Source organism: Ursus arctos, unplaced genomic scaffold (assembly GCF_023065955.2).
Source record: "Ursus arctos isolate Adak ecotype North America unplaced genomic scaffold, UrsArc2.0 scaffold_10, whole genome shotgun sequence".
Taxonomy (NCBI): domain Eukaryota; kingdom Metazoa; phylum Chordata; class Mammalia; order Carnivora; family Ursidae; genus Ursus; species Ursus arctos.
In genome coordinates this window covers 33,297,875-33,325,792 of record NW_026622764.1, presented here as the reverse complement: position 1 = coordinate 33,325,792, position 27,918 = coordinate 33,297,875, and positions in this window count along the sequence as shown.

Below are 27,918 nucleotides of genomic sequence, written 5' to 3'. Positions count from 1 at the left end.
TTTTTTCTCTTGCTTTTTTCTCCTACAGTTTGCTGGCTCTATTTAGTGATAGACTTGGATTATTTTCTCTTTATTTTTTGCATATCTGTTACTGGTTTTTGATTTGTGGTTGCCATTAGATTTGTATGAAACATCTTATGTACATAGAATCTACATTAAGTTGATGATCACTTAAGTTTGAACCCATTCTTTACTTCCCCCACCATCTGCACATTTTGGGTATATGGTGTCATACATTACATCCTTTTAGCTTGTGGATCTCTTGACTAATTTTTATAGCTATACTTTTTTTTTTAAGCGGTTTTGTGTTTCCTACTTTTTTGTTCCTACTTGTGGTCTTTCCTTTCCACTCAAAGAGTCTCCTTTAACATTTCTTATAGGACTGGTTAGTACTCATGAGTTCATTTAAATTTTGTTTGTCTGGGAAATGCTTTATCTTTCCTTCTATTCTGAATGATAATTGCTGGATAGAGGGTTCTTAGTTATAGGTTTTTTTCTTTCAGCACTTCAAATACATCATGCCACTCTCTTCTGGCCTGCAAAGTTTCTGCTGAAAAATCAACTGGCATTCTATGCTATTTCCCTTGTATGTAACTGTTATCCTTTGTCTTGCTGCTTTTAAAACTCTCCCTTTATCACTACTTTGTGACATTTTAATTACTACGTGTTTTGGTGTGGCCCTCCTTGGGTTGATTTTGTTAGGGGCTCTCTTTGCCTCCTGGATCTAACATTCTGTTTCTTTCCCTAGATTTGGGAAGCTTTTAGCTATTATTTCTTCAAATAAATTTTCTGCCCCCTTTCTCTCTCTTCTCCTTCTGAGAACCCTATAAATGCAAATATTATTACACTTGGTGGTATTTCTGTGTTCCCTGAGTCTATGTTCATTTTTTTATTATTTTTTCCCTTTTATTGTTCAGCTTGATTGCTTTCTATTACTCTGTCATCCAGGTCACTGATTCATTCTTCTGCTTCTTTTAGTGTACTATTTTTTCCACCTAGTTTAATTTTAATTTCAGTTTTGAGTTCTTCATCTCTGATTGGTTCTTTTTAATGTTTTTAAGCTCTTTGTTGAGGGTCTCAATGAAGTCCTGAAGTTCAGTGAGTATCTTTATGACCATTACTTAAAATTCTCTATCAAGCATATTACTTATCTCCATTTCATTTAGTTCTCTTCCTATGACTTTGTCCTGTTCTTTCATTTGGGACATAATCCACAGTCTTCTCATTTTTTGTAACTCTGTGTCTGTTTCTATGTGTTAGGTAAGTCAGCTATGTCTTCTGCTATTGAAAATAGTGGCCTTATGAAGAAAAGGTCCTATAGTGCCCTGCAATGCAATGTCCCCTGTTCATCAGAACTTGGCATTTCAGGAGTATCTCCTATGTGTACTGCATGTGCCCTACTGTTATGGCTGAGCTGCTTTTGCCTTTAGTCCAGTTGTCTTCAATGGCTCTCTTTGCATCTTGTGGACAGAGTTTGGTCTCTGTGTTGTTAGTGGGCTAGTCTGAGGCACTTTGGGCTTGAGTTGAGTCAGACCAAGTGTTTGCCAGAGATACAGTAACAGCAAAATGCAGTTTCCTTTCCCAGTGTTGTCCCCTGAGAAACTCTTGTTAGTGAATGGGGCCTACCATCAGACCAGATATCTGTCCCCAGCCCACTGCTGGGACTCAGAAGGCCTCATGTGTGTGGTTATGCTCCTCTCTCCCTGGGGCAGGTGTCACTTGGAGTGGTGCTGGCTCCTATGGGGGCTGCTTGCACATTGCCAGCTTGTGAAACCACTTTGGATGGGCTCCAGCCAAGGGCACAGAGGAGGTAGGTCCACAGGAGAGCATGAGGGCAGGGCACACAGTGTTAGTAATGTTTGTGCAGGTCTGTTGCAGGAGGAGAACTGTAGCCACGTAGGAAAACTCCTGCTGAGGCCAGTCAGGTTGGAGGAGTTGGATCAGCAGAAGTGCGTGGGTGGGCAAGGCACACTTTTTAGCAAGCAAGGTGGAGAGGATTGGTGCTCTGCTGGTTCCCACAGGTGTCCATGTATCTAGGCTGGATGACAGGGGAGGGAAATTCCTGCCAGCTCTTTTATTCCTAAAGAAGTCTCCCAAAGATCCCTGCTCCTCCAACACATGCTCTGAGATTAGTAAACAAGTCTCCCTCCCAAATACCCTAGGCATTTTTCAGACCACCGCTTCTATGCTGTATCTCTATGGGGCTGTTTGTTGTGCTGTCTCTTTAAGGGCAGGGACTGTTTCCTCTTGCCCTCCCTGCTCTCTCAGAGCTGAGCCTACTGATTTTTAAAGTTCCAGGTATTAAGCCTTGCTGATTGTAAGAACGTACAAAATTAGGTCCCTCTGGTTTTTAAAGCCAAATATTATGGGGATTCATCTTCCCCATATGAGTTCCCTGTGTCTGGGGTGCCTAGTGTGAAGGTCTGTTTCTCTCCCCTCTGAGCATTCAGTGTCCCTTCTTCCCATGGACAGTCCCACAGGTCCATTTAGCTCTCAACCATGCCTCTGCCCTTCCTGCCCTCTTTGAAGTGGCCTCTCTTCTATGTTTAACTGCTGAGAGTCTGTTCTGCTAGTCTTTCGGTCATTTTCTGGGTTCTTTACACTGATGTGGGTGCTATCTAGGTGTATCCATGGGGTGAGGTGAGTTTAGGATCCTCCTACTTTGCCATCTTCCCCAGAAGCCCCCTAGTGTTACATTATTTTTAACTTCTTCTCTTCTAAGTTCTCCAGCAGAAGATTTAGTAAATAATAGAGTCACAAAACAGTATGAGCAGCACACATTGGCTCAGTATGTTTGGCCCAGAGAAACTTGGATAAGCAAATCAGAAGTGATCTCATGGCTTCAGAGCACAGAATAAGAAGCAAATTGGAAATGGCTGGGGATAGATGGATTGAGAATATTTATGCATTTCTTGGGTTTCATTAAATGAGTATTATGTTGAGTGCCTATTGCTTTGGGAGGAGAACTAGGAAGAAGAGATCTTCCTCAATAAATCCCAGTATCACCACATTGTAGTGAGTAGGTATGCAATTTATGTTTGGAGGCTAATTTGTGAATGACCATGTGAATGACCAAATTAAAGTGGAAATAATTAAATATCTAGCCAATAAAGTTACATCAAGTAAAGTTTACAAGTCCCAAACATTTCAGAAGAATTTCAGAATCACTACTTTTTGACAGGCTAACACAATATCGGTTCATTCTCATTAAAATACTGAAATCAAATCTTGTTAGCTTTTTTAATAACATGAAATTAAATGTTTACTTTTCAAAATTTGTTGTTATTACTCACTAAAGAAAATTAACTGTTTCATTATTTATTATTAGTGGCACATTTATGCAATGTGACTAGTTGACAAGTTTTGTTTTTTATCTTTGAAAAATTAACAATGAGTAAGATTTCTTTCAATCACTAGACCCCTATATTTATATGTGAAATGGTTCCCAGAATCTAACTGATGCTATTCTTCTTGAATGAAATCTTAAATAAACATTACTTAGCACTTTCCTCCTAAAACCTTTTTATATTCTTATAAAATTCTTATCCAGATGATTTATTCTTTGCTGATTAAAAATGAAGAAGACCGTAAGTTTATTAATTGTGAGATTTTTATCTGCAACCTGAAAGTGAGTGAACCAAATGTAAATTCCATGTCATATGCAAATGTAAAATAGATTTGTATAATCTAACAAATTTACCAACGAAATTTAATGGTATGCACTAAAAATTATTTTGCAGCACACATAACATAAAATTTACCGTGTAAACCAGCGTACTATCTGCAACTCACATATGCACAGGAACATGTCTGTAGCTGCCAAGCTACTCTAATTCTACCACTGCGCATAGAGAGTTTTACAGTATGGAGAAGGCATTGCAATTTCCTTGAATGAAAATTATTAATTCTATACACAGAACCAAACCAAATTCCGTCATACACAAAACCTGAGAATCTAGAAGCCCTAATGGTCACCAAGTTTGTGCCAAATTCAAATACGACACGGATACATACACCCTCTTGTTTAGACAATGTGGTAGTCATTCTAGTATTATATTACATGAGGGCCAATGTTCTCAGAATTATACTTGCAATTTTTACACTTTCCTCATCTTTGCATTAATTTTGTTATGTTCACTTTAGAAGCAGACAGAAGTGATCATTCACTTAGATGATACCTAGCTTATTTAGAGCAAGTAATTTCATACTCCATGAAAATGAAAATATTGTGATTATGAGACTTTTAGTCAAAATCAAGATCTATTGTTAAAAGACACTCAAATGACACCCTATAACTATAGTTATCCAGCCAAAGGGTAGTTTGGTTTCATAAATAACTATGTTAATGATCATTTTTAATTTTCCTATTATTACTGTAGCTTTATATTTAGAAGAGTTAGTGAATAAAACAATTATCCATCTTGAGTTCAGAGCTTGTCTTTCTAACTGTCCTACATAAAATCTTTAGACAGAAAAAAAATAAAAGCTTTGTAGAACAAATGAATTAATTGTGAAATTAATTGGGCCATGTTTCTACTTTTAAAAATCAAGTTACATTTTAGTAAGTCTGTGAAAACTTTTACCCAAAAAATCCTTAATCAGGTTAAATATACTAAAAAAAAAATCAGTTCCCTGTATGTTTTGGAAATAGTTTCTGTATCTTATCAAGGATGCTTGACATATTATAAAGAAAAAATCAAGAAAATATTGATTAAATAACAGTGAAATATTTATTTTGATTTTCTATAGATGGAAAATATCATCAATTTGCTAGTGATACAAATATTTTTTTCATTAGCTTTTAGACTGGAAAGCTCAATTTCCAGACATTTCGCATTAAGAAAATGTTCAGTTTCTACAAATACTAAATCCACAACAAAAAGCATAAAAAAGTATGCTTTGTACTCAAATTGGATGATATTTCACTCATCATTTTTTTTTGCTGATTTTTTCATCTTGCTTTAATATTTGCATCACAGCACTAGAGAAATTAAGTGAGACGCTGTAGAAGAATTTTTGCAACACTGTAAAATACTTCTACACTTCTTTTAAGAATGGAATCAGAGTGTCATTTTTATGCCCTTAAATTAAGTAAACACATCATCGTTATTTTTTAGTGAGCTTTGTGGTTCTGAGAATTAGAATGCTTACTTTAGATATAAAGATCAAGGTTATGGCATACAAAGAACCAGAGTTGTTACAAAGGGTGGAAGGAGGAGAAGGAGGGAGGGAGGGAGAATTTATTTCTTGTCAAACTATCTATCTGTTTTCTTACATGGCTACATATGGTGTTTTAATTTTCCTCCTTCAAATTTGTTTTCTTACATGATTTCTGCAGAACGTGTTCTCAGAGCAGCACCTTCCTAACAATCTCGTCCATTATCACATGCCCTAAAATGTGATGTCTGGAATACTTTCACACTGCCACATACACAAATGTAGAAAATAAATAACTCCCTATATTCATATAGTTAGAGTGCAACGATTCATAAATATTTATTGAGAGGGTGAGTCGAGCTTTGAAATGAGAGTGTGGTTTTAAAATTGAAGTCGGTCTGAGTTGTGTTCTGGTGTCAGGACGTAATTGCTGAATGACTCTGACCAAGTTTATCATTCCCACCCCTGCTGTGTGGCAGCATCTCTGTCTTGCTGATTTAATTCTTGTTTTAAGTACAATATAAAGCCCGGCTCTCAGTAACTATTCATTTTTAATGTAGAAATGTACCCCAAAGTTCTCATCCACGTAAGAAAGATACGACTGAAATTGTCTGCTCCATGCTTATGAATGGAAGAATCAGGAATTTCTGGGGAGCAATGGCATTTCACAGTTGGTAGGACTGGATCAAGAAGGCCCGAATGACAGGTAAGGAGTTTGGCTGCTTTCTTAGGCAACTTGGCACACTTTTTACAATGCTGTCTTCATTTCTGCTTTATCTGTTACTTTATCGGGTCTGCAAACCCAGGGAGCAGGAGTGTCAGATAAAGGGAATGAGGCAGGGGAGGAGAGAGGGCCAATATGAAGAAGCGTTTCTGGTCAGCTTAAGCTGAAGAATTGCTCACTCTTGCAGGAACTTCCTCCAAGAACTAGACTACAAATCAGGTGAGTTGTGTCTAAAGGAAGAAATGGGGAAAAATTAATCCACTTCTTCCATGAGTAGAAGGTGTGTCCAAGGCTCATTAATTTTCTCTAATTTCAAAGTTTAGCTTGCAACCCCAAGACAAGCAGTATCTTTCCCCCCTATATAGGTTAACAGAAAGCCCCAGAGCAGTATGTGAAAAGTGGGCTTTCCCTGCCGTGGAAATTTGCAAGTATTGTGCAGAGATGGTGTATCTATGAGGTTGATACAGCCAGAGTTACTGCATGAAGTGACTACACAGTCACTCTGGCACTCGATTAAATTTTTGAGATGGAAATCAAATTCCAGGAATTTGATTCTGTGGAGATTTAGGGGTTGTTTGTTCTTGTAGCATAACTTAGTTTATCCTGATGAACACAGAAATTGCATGGGTGGAGAATTGTTCCAATAACAAGAAAATTAAAGTATGCGGCATTGGCTTACCAGTCATGGTGGAGAAGTAAGGAAACAGATATTGGAGTTTGGAAACATGGCAATCTATATTTTGCAGAAACAAAATATTTGGCAAAACCGTTGCGTGCTATGATTTGTGAAGTAGCCTGTGTGTTTAATGAACTTGTAGCATCAGGAAAAGAGTTAGAGAACAAACTGTTTAAAATGGATATTTTGTGCAAATGGCTGCATTTGGCACGATATTAGAAGAAGAAGTACCTTCAGGAAAGAACTATCTAGATCAAAGCAGAAATGAAAAATAATCAAGAGATTCCAAAAACTGAGAGACTCATAATTTTAGAATTGGTGACTTATTTGAGAACGAAAACAGAAGGTCTTTCCACAACAAAACCTGATGAAGTCATGTTTTGTGACAAAGATCAAACTAAGGCTATTGCCTTCACACCTATTCTTACAGCAGCTTACACCGACTAAGGAAAAAGATCAAGCTGAAGAATAAGTTTCAGTCAGGAGCTTAATAGCCTCCCAGGAGCCTCCTTCAAGTTGAGAGAAGAGTAAGGAAACGAGAAAGCAGAGAAATAAAACAGATTTCTGAATTACTTTAAAAAGAAATACTTGTGGATGTGGTTCTTGGCATGTGGAACTAACTGGAATCAGTTTTTTGAGAGGGTTCTCCTGCTGAGAAACTCGGAGCCTGGGCGAAAACTCTTGTCTGTGACTATTAGAGATTTAGGTAACTCTCAAGCCCCCTGGCTTTCTTGAGCAACAGTTGCCTGGGAAATCTGTTAAGCTATCAGGTAGAGCACATTCCCCAACACCATTTCTGATGTAGTCCAAAAAGATTAAGGAAAAGGAAGAACCTCTTGCAGGGTGGAGTGAGGAGCCATGGAAGAAATTAGAAAAGGTAGGTCTTCTGACGGGAGTAGACTATGTCAGAGTCTCCCCAGAAGGTCTTCACATTTGCTGTAGACTTGAGACTGCTATTTGTCTCCCATGCTTCTCTTTCCAAATAGGAGTGTCTGTTGCAGGTTCCCTGCCCCATTTCATCATTGTATATTGTGTAAATGTGGAGAGGAGGCAGACAATTGCCATAAAGGTCCCATCAGAAGTATGTCACCCAGAGATCCCAGACCTCAGTCTTGACAGTGTGACTGGATGGAGTTTGGGGATGGAATGTTGGGTGAGAGTTTCAGTGTTGTAATAAACTCAATAGCATCTAAGTAGCAGCATGGCCTTGGCCACTCCATTTCTGAAACTTTCTAAGGTGACCAATGCCCTTCTTGTTCCTAAATCAGATAAACTATTCATATGGTATCATTCCAAAAAAAAATGTCTTGATTCCTCTCATGTGTCTAGACAGTGTAGATGGCAAGATAAAATAAAAGTAGCCAAAGTCTCTCATTTCTTGGAACTAAGATTCTTATGGAAGAAAGAGACCATAGCCATCTTTTATAAATTGTATAGTAATAATAACAGTAATAATATATTTGTAAAAATACAATACCTGAATGTACATATGGGTGGGTGGATGGATGCAAGTGTATAAAAGAATCAATAAGTGTTGTGAAGATAAATTAAGTAAAATGTGAATACAGGAACAAAAAGGGGGTCAGGAAGGCCTCATTGAAACTAATAGTTTATCACATTTAACACATTTTTTTACATTATAACTCTAATTTTGAAGTTTATGACAATATACTTGTTTACTTCTCTTACTTTTTTATGGAGATTTTTCTCAGGTATCTCTTCTTCTTCCCCTTCTTCTTCTTCTTCTTCTTCTTTTCCTTAGCTCTGTCTTCCTCTGAAATATGGTGAGCCTTGGTATTCTGTTCTTGGTTTCTCTCCTTTTCTACCTCCATCTTCCCTCCCTGGGCAATTCCATCATGTATTTATTCACTCATTCCACAAGTATTTTTGAACTGCTGCTATATGCCAGGCACTGTGCTAGGCTCTGGAGAAATAACATTTGCTCTCATAATGTTTTCAATAGAGTAGGAGATACAGCCATTAAGTAAATGATTACATGAATAAATATTTAATTACACTTGTAATAAATGTTGAAAAGGAAAAAGTGAGGGCTTCTCTGAGACGGTGCTAAAGATACCTGGAGAGGATGAGGTGCTGGGGGAGCTTTATAGACAGAGAGAAGAATCTGTGCAAAGACCCTGTGGCAGAGAGGGACATTTCTGGACCAGTGACTTCATGAAGGTAAGGATACAGAATGCTTTTAATTTCTTTTTTAATTTCCGGCATTGGCACAGCATTTGAAGCAGAAAAATCACTCAACAAATTTTTCTGAAGCAAATATCTTAAATAATTAGTAATGGGAGGAAGAAGCCAGTAAGAAGGCAACTGAGAAGTTATCAAAGATTATATCTAGTAAAATTTATGTAACATAACTTACTAAGGAGAATCTGTTAATTATTATTTTAGGGGTAAAATATTACTTAAAGGCAAGCGTTAACTTTATGAGTAACCCACATGCTGTGTAGAACTAATTCTCAAGTTCAATTCAATTCTCATGCCTTATAAAAGAATTATTTTTTTCTTACTATCTGAAATGAATGTATATTAAAAAGAAATATGAGCTGGGTTTACTTATGTAGTACTTCTAATATAAAATTGGGATTTATAGCCTACATTAATTATATAAGCTATAAAACAATGGTTCTGTGCTCTGGTTTTAAAATTCACTTCCACTCTATAGTAACACAATGGTTTTTTGTTGTTATTCTTATTTATTTATTTTTTGTAAAGCCATAGGTAGAAAGAAAGAATTTGAGAATCCTTTATTTTCCCAATCTGAGACCTGCTTATCATTTTATACTGTGTAGTAAAATTTCATTTAAAATTCTTTTTCATATATTTATTACCTCAGTTAGTCCTAACCTAGAAGAATAGCATATTTGTATCCTGTTTTATAGCATATTGTTTTATAGATTCAGATGGGGTTATATGTTTGCCAAGGTAATATAGTAATTCTAACTTCTACATATCTCTTTGAGTTCTCCGCTTCCTATCATCCCCACTGCCCCATTCTGACAGATAACCAGCCTCTGGCTCCTGGACGTCTGAATAAGCGTCCTAATTCCCGTTTCCTCAAGTAGTTCTGTTGCCTTGGGAACTAGAGTGATACTTTTTGACACATAGCTGAGAATGTTACTCCTCCTCTTGGAAATGTTACGGAACCAGGAACAATGCACTCTGTATTGTAGGGAGATGGGGAAAGGCGTCCGATTGCTGTGAATGAAGAGTGGATGGAAAGAGCATGGGGCAATGAGATTGAATTTGGGGTAAGTTTGGCCAGGAAGGGAAAGAGAAAAAATGGGAAGTTGATGAAATGGTGTAACCAAGAGAAAGATGCGTTAATTGTTAGAAGAAGGTCTTAGAGGATCTGTGAATGAATGAGAGAGAAGACATAGAGGAAGTTGTTAGTTTCAGAGAAGAATTTGGATGGATGGAAATTTTATCTTGCTCATAGAAGAGAGAAAGACCGAGAGATAATGGAATGATACTAAAAAATTAAAAAAAGACAAAGTGAGGAAGAGCATGTTGGATGACCTTTATCCTCCCATTTAACTCAGAGGCAAGATTATCTACAAATATATATAATAAATGATCTCTAATATTATATAAGATGATCCCTAATATCAAGCAGTTGTTAAAATCGCACTAACTTTATTTTATAAACTGAACAAAACGTTTTGATATTTTGCTGAGACTAATACCAAACAATTTCTTCAGATATCTTTCTCAGTAAACCTATTAAGATAGGTTTCTAATTGTATTACATTCATAGTTTGTGATAAGGAGCACAAACTATGAATATAATACAATTAGAGATGAATTATATACCTGTGCCACTACTATAAAAAAAAATAATCATTACATAAGTCAGGGTTATGGTCGAAAACTCTTTAGTCTAAATTGAAATTATGCCCAGATCAAGGGACACTCGTAAGGTCATTTAAAATAATTTTAATGATTATACTAAGAGTTAACATGTTTTAAAATCTTAGGATAAGTTATTTCTTTTGAAAAGGTGACATTATTGCCATTTGTGTGATGGAAAAAAAAATGAACAACAAAGTCTGAATGGAGATGATGATAGATGGTAATCTATCATTTAAATTAGCATAAATCATTGGGAAAATCTGATTATAAAAAGGCAAAGCAGTTTAGCACGTGGTCATATTTCACATCATAAATGTGAAATATTATAATTCTATTGTCTATTCTTTCTATGAAAAGCTAGCTCCTTCAGGAATGTCTTAATGAACAATAAAACTGACTTGATTTTTCCCACTGCGGTCAACTTTTCTGTCATGCTATTAACGATTAATAATGACAGTATGCTCCAGCGTTTCCTCTTCCCCAGATAAAAGTAGCATTCTAACATAAAATTTTTATTTATTTTTTTTGTTGTATGGGGGTAAAAAGATACTCTGAACATACAGAACAGCTGAAATAGAAAGAAAAAGCTATCAATCAGTATCTCCATTCTACTCAAAATAGTTATCCTACCTAGGCCTCAGTAAGTTACTTTATCATGTTCTAGAAGAGATGGCATATTTTTTTGCATGTACTACATTATCTTCATTGGTATTTTTGAATTACAATACAGTGGATTTAAACTTAGAGCTAGATTTATTCAATAAGAAAGTACAATACCAATTCAAGAATATCTTCGCTGAATAAAAAATGACAACCCATATTTTTTTAAACTGTAGGAGTTCATGTATAAATGTTTCTTTACGCATTTACAAGAAGAGCATCCTCTGACAAAGGTCTAAAAATGCCTGTGAAAGCCAAACATAATAACATTGTTATTCTGCTACTTATTAACAGAACAACGCATCCTATAACAATTAGATATGAATATTGCAAACTGAATTTAATATTAAGCTGTCTTTGAAATGCCACTTTGCAGTAGGTTTTCAAATGCTTAAAGCACAGCAGGAGATTAACTCCATCTTCAAATATTAAATCAAAACCTTTTTTTAACCTGATAAATCTTACTGAAAGCAAGGGCTCCTTTTCAAGAGAAAATTATTCAACTATCAGAAGAGAAAACTAAACTTTCCAACTATCGCTGCCACATGGTCTGTTTCCACACTGAAATACAAAGATAGAAAGATTTATGATAGATGATAGATAGGTAGATGATGATAGATGATAGATAGATAGATAGATAGATAGATAGATAGATAGATATAGGTAGATGATAGATACATGCAACAGTAATCATACTTCTGAACTGGTTTCGATGAACACATGCTGGCGTGCACCTTTTTATGCCTGCTGCACAATTTTTGTCTAAAATGATAATTAAGTACTTCATCATTTAACTTTTGCTATGTTTACATATTATCTCCCATCTGCATAAGCTCATTGAAGGTCTTATATTTCTTTGTATTCATCAGGGATGCCCAACATTTATTGGTTTGATAGCTCTTCATAAGATGCTATGAACACATCTGTGCTCAGTATGAAGATACCTACAAGGTAATTTTCAACCTACGTACCTACCTACCTACCTAATTCTTATCCACCCATCTAGCTAACTAATTACTGCCTACCTACGTATTCATCATAAATTTTCCCTTCTTTGCAAAGTGGAATTTCAGCCAAGATGACAGTATTCAATTCTCTAATTCATCCCAGAAACTTTGAGAGTCAGCTGTCAATCCTGCCGCACATGTGTCAGGAAAATGGTCTCCACGCTGACTAGCAGCCTAATGTGGGTAGTGCCTGTGCTCCATATTAATTAGCGCCTTGTGGAGCTGGAATTCTCTTCCTAAACTGTTGCTAAAGAACCAAGCACTAGGAAGCTTGAAATAACTATTTCACTTGGATGATAGAAAAAATGCAATAAGAAGCCAGAATAAACACATTGCCAAATATGGCTATAGGTCTTAAATAAGGAGTTATACTAACTCATTTGGGGTTAGGGACAAAGGCTAATTTAATGTTGCTAATCATCTAAATGGTACTATTTTTCTTTCTCTGGTTTTACTTATCTTTACTTTTAATTTTTTCTAGCAGAGCAATGCCAAGTGTGAGCTAAACAAGAAATTATTTTTAAGTAGATGTTTATTTCCAAGAATTTATAATGAGATAATCAGTTTTATTTCGTAAAGCCAAGCAGCTCAGTGATAGATAGTAACAACTCACCCCTAACTTATCAAATATAGAGAGGCAGATTTGCTCTCTATACGTGGTTATTTGCTTTCTCTATTTTATGAGCATTGCCACTCTCTTTAAAATTGAGTCTATAAATAATATATAAGTGGAAATCTATCAGATGTTGCTTGTTTACTTGTATATTACTAATAATTCAAGATTTATATCTTGTATTTTAACTGAGAGAGTCTGATTAAATCATAGACTTACTGAATATAATTTTTCAATTCTATAGATTTGGCTAAAAAATTAAAGCTATAGAGACTCAATAGATTTACTAGTGGAAATAAAGGGCTGTAGTGGAAATGTGAAGTGGTTTCAGAGAATGTTAAATATGATTCCCAATCCTAGCCAAAGCAATTATCAATTGTGTAACAGGAGTCAGGTTCCTTAAGCTTCAAGAGACCCCAGATTCCTTATCTCTAAAACTGGGGTACAAATCATATCTACCTCATGGGCTAGAGTTAAATATCAACCTTGGTAATATTTTAATAGAATATTGAATGGGGTTTTTTTTACATGTCCTGGAACTGGCTGTTCCTGTCCGGTGCTCAGATGGAGAAAGTCTTTACAACTAAGAACAATCCTGTATTCAGATTTTCTTTTATTATTTAAATTACCCCTTTTACCTCCCTTCTAAGCAGTCATGAGCTCTTTTAAAAAAATAAGTTATTTCTGGGGCACCTGGGTGGCTCAGTTGGTTAAGCATCTGCCTTTGGCTCAGATCATGATCCCAGAGTCCTGCAATCGAGCCCCACATGCTCAATCCCAGGTTCGAAGCCCTGGAATCGAGTCCCTGCTGAGCAGGGAGCCTGCTACTCCCTCTCCCTCTGTCCCCCACTAGTGCTTGCTTTCCCCCTAGTGCTCCCTCTCTCTCAAATAAATAAATGAAATCTTTTAAAAAATAAGTTATTTCTTAAGGTATTATTTTCCATTATTTTGAAAAAAAGATATTTTCTGTTCTAGTGATTTATGGCATCCGAAGAGATCTCAGAATGGGAAAAGTGAAAAACTTCCTGGGCCATTGTTTACACTCGGATTAAATTTTCATTGTGATTAAATTATAAATGAGCACCAAACTGCTCATTTATAAGCAACATGGAAAAATAAAATGCATTTTGCTGACATCACCAAAAGAGAGGCAGTTAGATAGCCTCCTGAACCTGAAAAGGCCTCTAGATCCAATTAACAATATGTAAGAAGGACAGAGGAACACATCAAGGGATACCATAGAGATGCCATATGTAAAATCCAGAGAGAAAATACTCTACCAGAAGCATGACCTGGTATTATTTATTAGGTTTTTAGAGGTATGAAAATAGTAAAGTGTTCACATTAAAGAAATCTTTTATTTTAGAGATATATACTAAAATACATAGGACAAATTTATATGAATGTGAGATTTGCTTAAACAGAGCATGTAGTGAGGAGAAAACTAAGTGAAAGAAAGATGAAGCAAAATTGACCACGAGTTAATAATATTAATTGTTGAGGCTTGGTGATGAATACATTGGGGTTGATTATACTAGTTTGTTGACTTGTTTATGTTTATACTTCTCCATCGTAAAAAGGCTTTTTTTTAAAAAAAGAAGTAACTTCTGATCTTATAAAAAACATAACAAATTTTTAAAAATTAATTATTTCAAATTTAGAAGATTCTCTTGTTTCCTCAATTACAGTTTCAATCTGTGCTTGAGGGTGGCCAACCTAAAACATTTTATGCTGATTTTTTTTGTAGGCTACGAATCTAATGTGTCATGTTTTTCCAATTTTTTTTTCCAATATTGCTGGGTGGCAGTTATGGAATGGTGATGGCAGAGATCATTATTCTATAGCTCCCAGGAAGTTACTGATACATATTTATCAACAGAAATTATCAGGGTACAATAGTGTTAGGTGTAGATCAAAGTACACTTAGTATATTACTCTTCTATTTTACTTCAACGATATACTCAGTATATTTGTTGAAAATGCATTATGAGAAAAAAAGAGAAAATATTACGAGATCGAAAATAAATTATATAATAATTACCCATAATTTTGAATTAGATACAATTACCAAATTTTTCTTTCAGGAGAAACATACTGGAGGTTTTTTTGTAAAAGATAGATCTTGGAGCAGACTTTGAAAAAAATAAAAAGACATTCATGAAAAGGAAAAGTTGAAGAAATATATATATGTATACGTATAATACTAACATTACACAAAATTTTATTAATATATTAGCTTTGTCTCTAATTAATCAAAAATTAAGGATTCAGAAGTTCCTTATTATTCAGACATATATAAATCGTCTTTAAAAAATAGGCTGAATTAGTTTCTTATCGCTACTCTAACAGCGCTACCACATTAAAACAATGTATATTGATTATCTTGTAGTTCTGGAGGTAAGAAGTCCAAAATGGGTCTCGCTGAGGTACAATTAAAGTGTTGACAAGGTGGTGTTCCTTTCTGGGGCTGAAAGGGAGAAGCTGATTTCTGGTCTGTAAGTTTCCCGAGGCTGCCTGTTTTCTCTGGCTCGTGACTCCCTCACATCTTCAAAGCCAGCAATAGCCAACTGAGTCTTTTTCACATAGCATCCCTCTGACACCAACTTTTTTCCCTCCCTCTTAGGCATTTAAGGACTCTTATAATTACACCGGGTTTACCTAGGCAATCTGGGATAATCTTCCTAGTTAAGGTCAGCTGATGAGAAACCTTCGTTCCATTTGCTACTTTAATTTTCCTTTGCCATTTAACCTAACATAATCACTGATTCCGGGAACAAAGATGTAGATGTGGAGATCTTGGGGGGCTGTTATTCTGCCTACCATATAGCCCAACTAAACTCCATTATTTTTAAGGCTTTTTTTCCCACAGACACTTCTTTTTTCATAAACAGTTATTATTGTTATTTTATTGGTAGGAAAAGATGGCTGCTTAAAATTAGTCATGTTGAGAAGTTCTTTTAGGTAACTCAAATAAAAATCTATAAAGCCCATTTTGAATGCACATCCAAACCCTGAAGAAATGTTTACTGATGTATTCAAGTGACACATCTATAGTTTGAAAACACTGAACAAAAGTACAATGGACGGAGGAATAGCCTTACCTCAGCAGCATTTGTTTATGACTTAGGCATAATGTATGATGCAGTTTCTGAGCTGTGTGATTTATCCAAACATCTAAGAGAAAGACATAACATTGCCAGAAGCCTATTCTGGGGTGTCAGAGCAGATTCAGGTCTTTGTATCAATGGCTGACAACCCCAGATCTTTTGCTGAAGAGGCTGTCAGAGCTTCTCAGAACTTGCTCTTTTAACAAAATTCACTACACACGATAAAATGTCTTAAAAGAAGTGATGGAGAAATTCCCATTAGTCCTCAAGATAAAAAGACCAAAATTCTATACAATGGCATTCTTCAAAAATAGTATTTTTTTTCTAAGATAGCTCTATACAAAATCACAAACGAAGTCATGGATTAACATATCTTCTGAAAATTATTTTGATAGAAGGAGACACCCAAACTCCTGCTCACTTTCTTATTTAGACAATTATAGTTTTCTACAACTCCTTCATTTTTAGATTCAACAGTCAGAGGAACTGCTTTCTGAACTATCTTCCTTACAGGGGCCTAATGATGTGCTCCTCAAGTACTCGTGTTTCAGTGGTAACCCCTACAGGTCATTTGGAGAAGTGCAATTAGACACGTGTTTAGCTAAACCCACATTAAACGTTCAGTATATGGATACAATACAAAGTAGCCTAATGGATATTACACTAAAATTAGAAGCCTGATTTCACAACAGAAGTCCTTTCCACCATTTTGTTTCGGTGCTCCTGTGTCCATTCTGTTTATTTTTCTTGTTTTATTCCAGAGAAATCGATCAGATTCATATCCCAAATATATTGCTTAACTGTGCATAGTTGGGCTAGCTATCGAATAGAGGTAAGTTAAGAACACTAGCATTTAATGTGATACATTCATTTGAGCTAATTCTACTTTTTGCCTCAATGGTTCTATCAATGGCACCGCAGTTCTCCCAGTTCCTGGGGTGAGGACATCATCCACCTCCCTTCTTCCCATCTCATCTTCCCATCTCATCCCCATAGATAACAGTCATGAAAAATGATGTTAGTCACTACTATCTATATTCTGTATACAAAGTTAAACGTTTTCTCTAATATTTCAATATTTCAAGGTAGATATTTTTATTCTTTTTTGACAGATGAGGAAAAAAAAGGATCAAGAAGGTTAAGTGACTTGCCCAAGTTCATCTAGCTGATACATATTTGATGTGAGAATCAAACTTGTCAGGTGTATTTGGTCCAATGGATAAGCCAGTTCCATTGACTGATGATGACTCTGGTCAGCCAAACCATACCGATTGTCTTTCTAAAGTTGTCTGCGTTGCTTCCTTCCTCTCCAGTCTGATTGCTTTGTTTCCTTGTACGGGACTTTATCACCTCTTATTTAGACTCATGAAACAGCTTCTCGACTGGTTTCTTCATTTCCAATAGTTCAACCCTTGAAAGTCAGACTAAACAACTTTGATCGTGTCTATCCTCTGCTCGAGAACCTCGGACGGTGCCACATTGCCTGAGGTGGGCTTTCCAACAGGCCGATCACAGACCTTTGCCAGATGGATCATAAAACCACAGTACCACATTCTTTGCTGGCTTCCTCCTCCCCCAGTGTTGTGACTCACGCATTTGAAATGCACAGGGAGGGCTGCCACACCAGTCACTTACTTGCATTTCAAATGCCCCAGATTAAAGAGAATCTGGAAGGCTAGAAGCTTTCAGCACATCCCTCTTCGCTGCCACATCCTGTTCATTTGGGGAAGTTGGTTAGAAACCACACAGACTGAAATACTGAAGACTGCCTACAAACTCTTAATTCTTCCCTTGATCCTTGTGGTATTCTGACAGAATTATCCTTTTATCATGATATCTGATACTTTCGCAGTTTCCGTCCAGAACAAATACTTAAAATATCAGACTGCCCAATTCAAAGAGCATGCTCTCAAACTTTCAGAGACGTCAGTCTGTAGGTTACATGCAAATGCCTTTCCCTGTATTCAAAGCTCTGCATAATTTGGCCCCATCTCCCTTTTAGCTTATTTCCACTGTATTACAGCATTCACCCTCACCAGTGATCCCTGGTTACTCTCCACTACCTCACCACCATCCACATGCATTCATGCTGCTTTACATTTGTGCAAAGCGTCTCGTCTGCTTAATTTGTCATCAGCATTGTTCTGTACTTACCTGAATGTGAAACACCTTTCTCTGTCTAACCAAAGTTATAAAAGAGAGAACTAAAAGGTGGTATTGGCCCCCCATAACTCTGTAGCTCAATCCTCAAAATATCAGCTTCTAAGTATGCCCTGCCACAGAGAGGTTGCTAGATGATCATTTTCTAGAATGATCTCTAGATCATTCTAGAGACTCTAGAGAGTCTTTCTCTACTGAGAAGAACTAGATCACTCCTTGTTCACAAACTCAGTGACACAATTTCAAGATTATAGAGTTTAGACAAATGTGAGAGCTAATCTCATCCAATCCTCTCACTCAACTGACACATTTATGATAATTCTTGGTATTGACTCTGTGTGTGTGTGTGTGTGTGTGTGTGTGTGTGTGTGTGCTTTACGTCTTAAACTAGAACCCTCCCATAAGGAAGGAAATATGTCTTATACAACTTTGTACTTCCTAATGATGGATTTTTAATTATTTGATATCTGATTTATTGACTGAATAACAAATTCAAGTTAATAAACATTATCAAAATCTACATAGAGGGCTAAATCTAATTTGAGAGGGAATTGTGGCCACAAATAACAGGGAAATGGTCAAGGATGAAAACTGTGCCAAGAAATAAATCTCCCATTTCCTCCAAAAAATCTGGACACAAGAACTATAGGAAAGAAAGCATAAAGGATAAAGAGTTTAAAAATTAAAATGTTTTTATGAAGTTATTTTTTCTGAGATACAACTTTAAGTAAAATCATAGAATAACATCAAAATAAAACAGTAAGAACACAGTTTTAGAAAAAGTCCAAGTATAGCACAGAACCTGGGAAAACAAAGTTTAAAAAGTGAAGTGTCTTTATAAAGGTTGAAATTTTAACAAAGCCACACACTAAAAATTCTAGAAACCATTATCTATAATTTTCACTAAACTGCTTATTTTAAACAAATAGTTGCTATTCTAAGGTGAATTAATTAGGAACTATATTTGTTTTCTTTAGATGTACAACTGCAGTCAAGTCATGCGTAAAGTTTATTAGAGCTTGGTAATTTTTTTCAATAACATTTCAGGCTCTATATTCAATCCAAATACACATATACCAAAAATATGCACCTCTACTTCAAGTTTTTAAGTCTTTAAAAAGAGTATAATTGTACTTTAATTACTCAAGGGTTTGTTAAATAAACACTAAAAAGTTTGAATGCCAAATTTATTATCTTGGGCAGAGAGTTCCTAATATTGAAAATTAACCAACAATGAACCTTCCATCACTGAATTCTAAGTATGCAATATGAGGAAGCTATGCTGGGAGAAATTCAGGAAAGTCCTTATTTTGTGCTTGGAAAGAAGACCAAAGGATGGAGCAGGCCACCTCCCCTGAGACCAGAGGAGACACAAGGAGGCTAGGATGTGACTATTTGCTGAATGATCTTACAGGCTGAGTTTCCATTTCCTCTGTCTATACATTGGTGAGATTTTAATGTTCGGTGTTCTTTTTATTGAAACCTTCTTAATTTTATAGAACAAGGTCAGGTACAATGATGTCTGATGTGAGCAGGTTTAGTAGAGTGAATCTGGGAATCTACATAAGTATTCCAAGGGTGCTTTCAACAGTTCTTTTTAAAAGCAAAGGTGATCATTAGTATGGCAACTAGGACATTGGTTGATCAGTTGGTTGATTGGTTGGTTGGGTTTTTTTTTTTAACAGAGTACCATATTTAAAAATTCTAATTTTTTTTCCTCTACTTGCCACACCTGGTATTGTGCTAGTGAGTAGAGATAACTTGATGAATAAGACATGGTTTCTCCCTGTAGACTCATAGTCCAGTGGGGAGAAAACAGATAAGAGTAATAGGACATAATGCTAAAGGAATGCCCAGGATTCCATGGGAACTGAAGTTAGGCATGCATAATTGAACTTTGAGAAGACTTGCACAAGATAATTGGACCAAATATCAAGAGATGAAAAATAAAAGGGAGGTGGAAATAATGGGGAGGAAAGACATCTAAGAAACAGGCATCAATGTGTGCAAAGTATTGGAAACACAATAGCCTATGTTGCAACAGGTGGGAATTTGCTCACAACAACTAAAATACACACATAAAAATGCAACTTCTGGGATTTTCTCTAATGAATTCTTGCTCTGGACACCTTCTTCCTCTCCTATCATTTCACTGATGAGTAGAAAAAAATACTAAGGTTATACAAGGTTTTATACAAGTCCTCCTGCCCTAAGGTAAACTAGATGTGTTTTGAGAAACTTGATTTCAAGGTTTCTTCCTCCTTCTCCCTCTTCTTTGCTTCTCCACTGGTGGCACAGGGAAAGCTTATGGCACCTCATTGTGGAAGGGAAGTGGTGTCTTATCTCCGGTCTTTCTCTACAGGCTCTCCACTTGAGATGTCATTTTCTTGACTGGTCTGTGGATGTCACTCAGCAACTATAACTTGTGGGAATTCTCTCTGAATGGACTAGTGTAAGGACAGCTTCTGGAGAACTCAGCTGTTCGGCTCCCCCCCATGTTGAGCCCCTTGAAACTCAACTCAGTCTTCATTTGGCCAATAATTTTGGGGGGTCGACCTCGGAGCATTTGATGAGAGATTCACTCACCCCACATGGTGGCTTCCTCTTGGCTGACACATTTAGATATTCACTGAGACTCCCACAGCATCCCATGACAACCTCCGGATCTCTCCCATGACATTTGGAGACCATGGGAAATAAAGGATGACCTATGTCAGGCTCTCTCACGCTCTCTACCCCATCCTGTCACCATTTCTGCTCTGATTTAGGTTTATGTATTGGTACAGGACCTCTCAAATGACCTTGAAATTTTTCTATGGGCTTGAGGTCCAGAGGAACTAGCTCTGGAATTGGCCCAAACCATTCTTGTTGCTTGACAAACTTTACCTTAAGTGGGTAAAGGGGGCCTAAGACAAGGCTAATTGATTGATCTGCTCCCTTAATATCTCTTACTCTCATTCTCACTCTCTTTCACTCCCTCCCTCTCTCCTAGATAAAAAGAAGGGCCCTCCATGGGGCCTTTGTTAAGGAAGGATTTTCTTTGTATTATTTTTGTTATTATTTTCTTTATATTCTCTCGTCTTTGCCTTAAAGGGAGCAAAGGCTGCAGGAAAAGATGTTAGATTGCTGAGAAGGGAAAATATATTAGGAAATATTTCAAAAATATTGGATTCATTAAGCAGATTTGGAGAATTACAAGTAGCTTGGTACAGTGGCCAATTAATTCCTAAAAACACAGACGCCTGAATTGGGAAATGCTGTTCCTGGGCTATTTCAGCTGATACTGCAATCAGGAAAACAGCTTTGTAGTGACACGTTTCCTTGATTTAGGGAGGTGTTTAGTGGTTAAGAACTAGAGCTCTGAAGTCATATTATCTGGGCTCCCATGTTATATCCACCACTTACTTATTGTGCACACTCTGAGAAACTTACCTCAGCTCCTTTCATGCTTTAGTCTCCTCATCTATAAAAGAGCAGAGGTACCAGTATCTACTTTGAATGGTTGTTGTGATAAATTCATTGGTTTTGTACAAAAAATTAGAATAGTGGCCCACACGCAGAAAACACTTGAAAAAGTCAGATTTATTAACATAGATACATGGAAAATAAAACCTGTTCTTTCCTTTTCTAAAGATTTATTTATTTGAGAGAGAGAGAGAGCAGGAGGGGCAGAAGGGGAGAAAGAGAAAGAGAATCCGCAAGCCGACTCACTGTTGAGCGTGGAGCCTGATGTGAGCTCGATCCCAGGACCCTGAGATCAGGACCTGAGTGGAATCCAAGAGTTGGATGGTAAACAATCTGAGCCACCCAGGGGCCCCAAACCTGTTATTTTCTAATCTGCTGAGACAATCCAACAAGACCCGTGGTGAATGTGTGCTGTCATGACTCCTGGACCAATAAATTTATCTCTCGACATTTTAAGCATTTTTCTTTTAGCAGAATAAGAGCAAATAAGTACTATGCTGACTCTCATCTATATTAATCATGCCTCCTAGTGAGGAGGGTTAGTCAAATCATTGTTAGTTTTCAGATAATCAGCATATGTGCTTTTTCCTTAAAAGGCAGCCGCCGCACCATGTTTTCATTTTCTCTTTCTTCTATTTGAAAATAAAATCTTCTCTCTGATATGTGTTCCCAACTTCCATTAGAGTTCATAGAAACTTTGGGGTCAAGCCAGAAGGCCAAATTTGGCCCCAAGGGACAGAAAGCAAGCTGGCGTGACAATTTGTTCGGCCTTAATCATGTAGGACAACTTGAAGAAGTACTATTATTGAATAGTTTGCTCCCTTGATGCTACTATAACCTTGAAGTTATCCTGCCAGTGATGTTCCAGGGAGATCGAAGTTTGACCTGACTCAGCTAGGATTATACTTTAAGTTTTCTTTACTCCTCCATTTTCTACATGGATTTGATTTTAAAATTAACAATGTTTTTTGTATCAGCAAACTTGCATCTAGAAACATAGTTTCTTGTGATTTCTTGTGACAATGTCTTGTGACAATTTTTTCAAGCGTGTTGATCTCTGAAAAATCTAGGAACTTATTTAATGAAATGTCAATATGAAAGGAAATGAAGAAAAAAAAAAAAAAAACCTTAACGGCCATTCAAAAGCGAACATGGAAAAATGTGGAAATAAACCCCTGTGGGTGTTCACCGTTTCAAAGGAAGACAACTAAGTGACAGATTTATTTTCACATGTTTAATATAATAGTGATTGGAAATTAAATGTCAATGCAAAAGCTTAAGCAAAAAGAGCATACCAAGGATATTTTGAAGTTTGAAAAACAAACAAATAAGATAACCTGTATTATCTGTGACAAAATTCAGCAGACTAGAGCACTCCAACTATAAACAATAAAAGGCATTAAGAGATGTGCAGCCAAACTTTAAACTTATAATTGCTGTACAAAACCTACATTATTTCTAGAGAATGGATGATTTGCTGAATAAAAGATTTATGGGCAGGAATAGCCTCACACACACTTAACGACATTTTAGCGTGGTGACGTTCTTTTATTCTCACAGAGCGTAAGGAAATTCTCAGATTTGGCACAGCAGGTGAAGGTGGGTCGGTCCCAAAGTGAACTTTCTTGTCTCCGAATCATTTTTTTTCTTTTACATCATATTTTGTAAATGCCCCCAGAAGCCTTTGGGAAAGTTTTGTTTTCGCTTATACGAAGACTGGAAATTGCTGTGTTATAAATGGCATGAAGATAATTGCTTCGGTCCTTGAGCAGTAGTTCCGACTCTTCCTCACGAATAAAACTGGTAACGAATGAGAAGGTACAATGTAGCTCCATGCTTAGCAGAAATAATCGCGTGAGATGTGTTTGAATGACGGAAGGAAGGAGGAAAAATAACGCAGGGCTGTGAAATTTAACACCAAAATGCAGAAGCATCAAAATGAAGCTACGTATTAAGGAGACTTACACATCACTTTAAAAAATTGGGACTCTAGAAATCAGAAGTATTCGTGGATACTTGCCATTTCACCATGAAAATGCTACAAGCTATCCTACTTAATAAAACAGAATGAGCCAATGGAGCACCTTGTTTTTGTAATGACTTAAGACGACATTTTGATTCATTTCTTAGTGTCAGTAGGATTCTGAGAGTTTGCTTACCGCCTCCAAGTAGTCTGGGCGCATCTCAAAATGTGAGGCCAGAGGAGTTTACTAAACAGGAAGCAGCTACTTTTTTCTCCAGCTACTGCCCTGCCACTTTCTTGCTCCTACTCCCCAAAAAATAGTAAAATTGCATTATGTGAAATTCATGACCAAATTAGACATTTTGTATTGGTTATAATTTTCACTTCCAACTGTCCATGTATTACTTTGTTTGCTCCTTTGCAGATTTACGTATTGTTTTCGGACCCCAACATAGAGCAATTTATGTCCATCATATACTTTCTTCTGAAAGTAGCCACTCTTGTCATCGTCTTTCTCATGGTATCAACACTGCTTTCCAACAAGAGTTAGGACAAGTGAAGGTGTAAGTATAAAAGAGACTCGTATAAAAATGTGGCAATGCCAACTACAAACAGCACTCTACAAGAGCTTAGGAGCTGAGAAACATAGAACCTGGGACTTACCTCAAAATCATTTCTCCTAATACATTCTTTTTCTAGAAATTGCACAGAAATACATTATAATCTGATGCAATACCAAACAAGATTTAAAATTTTAAACATGAAATAATAATAGCAAATTTCACAGGGCCAAAACTATTTGCGGTCAGTACAACTCTTCAAATAAAAGGCTACAGGAAGATGTAGGTAAAGGTGTAGACAAAGCAATGAAATCCCTTTGTTATGCCATGTTTATTTGCATCCACATCAGAAAAAGGGTAATTAAAGAGTAATGAAATCTGAAGGAAACATATTTCTAACATTTTCTTTTAATCTGAAATAATTTCTCTATACTGCATTCAATTTATGTGGAAGAGTCACTATATATTTTCTATCCACAGATATGCTTGCCTGTTATCCCAAGGTTATCATTTTTTAAGCATGTAAAAATTAAGATTTTTAAAATGTTGCTTAAACTCATTTGATCAAAACAGTCAAAAAACACTAAGAATTATTTCATTGGCCAATTACTCCAACCTTACTCCATATATTACAGCTTGGACTAACCAATCAAAATGCAAAATATTAGCAAGGTCATAGTAGTATAACAAAACATACTACTATATTTCACAGATTACAAAAGACATTAAAATTCTGATACCCCATTCATAAGGAAAAGATTGTAATGAGAATAGAAAATGGCACAACATTAATTCATTGTGTGACAAAGAATATAATGAGAATGGGAAATAGTACAAACATAACTCATTCCTGTTACAGTTTTAAGATTGTAATGTCATGGTTCATATCACATACTTAGCAAGAAGGTGGTAGTCAACGTGTCGCAATATTCAATGGCTATTCTGAATTTAGTAAGAGCGTTATTTTAAATATATATGCATATATACACACAATGTTTAATTTTCTTATTTTCAGGAATGGGCATGTTTAAAATTTAAACAATGTTGCTAAAAAGTTTTATTTGAATAGATAGCGTGTGTATGATTAAAATATGAAGAGTACTGTCATAAATCCACTGGACAAGTGAAAATATGAAACTAAAATGTGCTATTGGATACATTCAAGTTAATATTTTAAATTGGAATAAAATATATCGGTAAGCAATTGCTTTAAATCATTTTATGAAGCAACGCGTGATTTTATAAAATATTCAACTATTACATTGCAAAGTCGGCAATGTTCGCTGCCTGGTTCCAAGTCTTCGCCTGATAATCAGTTCTGCTCTCTGACTTTTTTGAGGCGAACAAATATAGGACTGGAGGCAATAGTCTAGCAACCGGGAAAGCAAAGCCGGTGTTTTCCAATACAAATATATTCTTTAGCAGCAATATGAGATGTCTAATGAGCACTTGTGGCCAGGAATGTGTTTCAAAGAAAGTCTAAAAAGTTGCTTTAAAGTAATTATAGGATTAAAAAAAAAATGACAACTCCATTTCATCAGTTTTAAACTATCCACCCTAGTGGAAGGGACTATTCTGGATCATTACAAACATTTCCTGCGCGTGTGTCTGTGCATACTTAAAAACACATTCTTATTTCCCCCCTAGTTGATTCTACTTTTTAATTACATAAGCAGTGGTTAATATTAAGATTACATTTAAACTTATTTGCATTTGTTAAATAAATATCCAATAACATGCTGGGATGTGGGGTCAAATTTAATTAACCCAGGGTTTAAAAATTGACATGAATTATCCCAAAAATAGATAACCCACACATTTTTAATTGAGTAGTTGGCATGGGAATATTCCACTTTTACACATCCTTAGTTTATGGGGAAAGTTGAATGTAAAAAGAATTTTTGCACAATGAATAATTACCTCTATTAAAAATGTGTTCATTGGGAAAAAAAGTGCTGGTTCATTATTAAATAAAAATTCACACCTAAGAACATGCTTAAAACTACATTAAGTGTCTCTACAAATATAGTTAAATGGTGTCTTTTTTTTTAATTTCAAAAAATCTAAAGTTCTGGTACCTTTCCAGATTTCGCTGATTATTTAGTACATTGAAATGATATTTAAAATAACAATCTTTTTGTCCCGTGTATTAGGTTCTGTGTGATATCTGAAAATGACAGGGAAATATAGACAGAGATAGTTTTATTGGCTATAAGTAAGAATATTAATCATTAATTAGATAGGCTGTAAAACTGTGATTTGGTGAAACTAACTAGTACTGGTGTAAGGGGACTAATATCTTAATAGATTTTAAGGAGACTTTAGAATTTAGGGATTATATTGTCCAAAACTAATTGGGTGTCCAAGGGACGACCAGGATCTCTTTCTTAACAACTCACTCTACGGCACAGAAAATTCACATCCATGCATTAGTTGCCCCTCTGATGATTGTGGTTTAAAGAAAGTGAAGGAAACTTACACAATTCAATGTTACAGGGTCCATAATTATTTCAAAGTCCAAACAGATTCCAAAAAGTGAGATTTCAATATTTAACATATCCCTGGAAAAAGAAATTATTTGGTCTAAAATTTTTTTAAGAAGAAAGAAAGATATATCAAGGTTCATTTTGATGAATTTAAACAAATAGGACCAGGTCGGGGAATTCAAAGGACAACTTTGATGTGTTATTACAATGCTTAAAAACAAACGTGCTTTTTGGGGGGTTGACTCTCTGTGCGTATTTTGAATCTACTATAGACAATTGGACAATTGCTCTATAGTAATATAGTAACCGCAATATATACCTAAGATTTTGATGCTAGTTTTCCTCATTTTGCCAAACACAGGTTTCAAGACAAGTTAATTTAATGCAGAAAACAACGTGATGCTTTCTTAACCGTGGAATATTGTGCCAGAGTTTATGCACATAGGCAGCTTTATGCAACTAATGTGACTTTGCCTCTTTAACTTTTAATGCACCAATTAAGATGTTCAAACCTCAGATTTAAATAGCTGTCTATGACTGCTGACGGTTGATTTATTTCCTGATAATCATTGGAGCTGCTAAGTGAAAAACCAGAGAAAGCATCTCTTGGAGAATACTGCTCTTGTGTGTAAACTGGCTGCAGGCAGACTCTGGGGTTGTGGTGAGGCCGAAGGGCTGGTGAGACATCTTAGAAATGCGAATACATAGCTCTCTTGTTTGGAGGGCTGTTTTCATCATCTAACAAACATTTCGACCATTATTAATATATTAACTATTGCATAGAATTTGGAATTCAATACCGAACTGTGACAGTGAGATTGGGGATATACAAATTGGGAGGGGGAGAGAGAGAAGCTTAAGCAGGTTCCACTCGCAGAACAGAGTTGGACGCGGGGGCTCCATCTCACGACCCTGAGATCGTGACCTGAACCGAAATCCAAAGTCAGACGCTTAACTGACTGAGCCACCCAGGCACCCCCTCCTTTTTTTTTTTTTTTTTAATTTCAGATAGGGGATGAAAGTGGTGGTGTTGATAAAACAACTTTTCACAAGGAAGCAAAAGAAATTCATCCCATACAGGAGGCAGAATAATGACCCTCCAAAGATGTCTCTATCCTGCTCCCCGGAACCTATGACTATATTACCTCACATGGCAAAAGGAGATTTTGCTTACGTGTTTAAGACAAAAATCTTGAGATGCAAAGACTCTCCTGATGATCCAGGTAGATCCAATGTAATCACAGGGGAAGCAAAAGGGTCAGAAAGAGATTTGAAAATGCTGCTGATTTTGAAGATGGAGGAAGGGGCCAGAAGCCAAGGAATGCGGGAGGCTTCTAGAAGCTGGAAAAAGGAAGGGAACAGACTCTTCTCTAGAGCCTCCAGAAGGAATACAGACAGTCCTGCTAATACCTTGATTTTATCCACGTGAGACCGATTTTGGACTTCTGACCTCTGTACCCTTAAGATAATAAA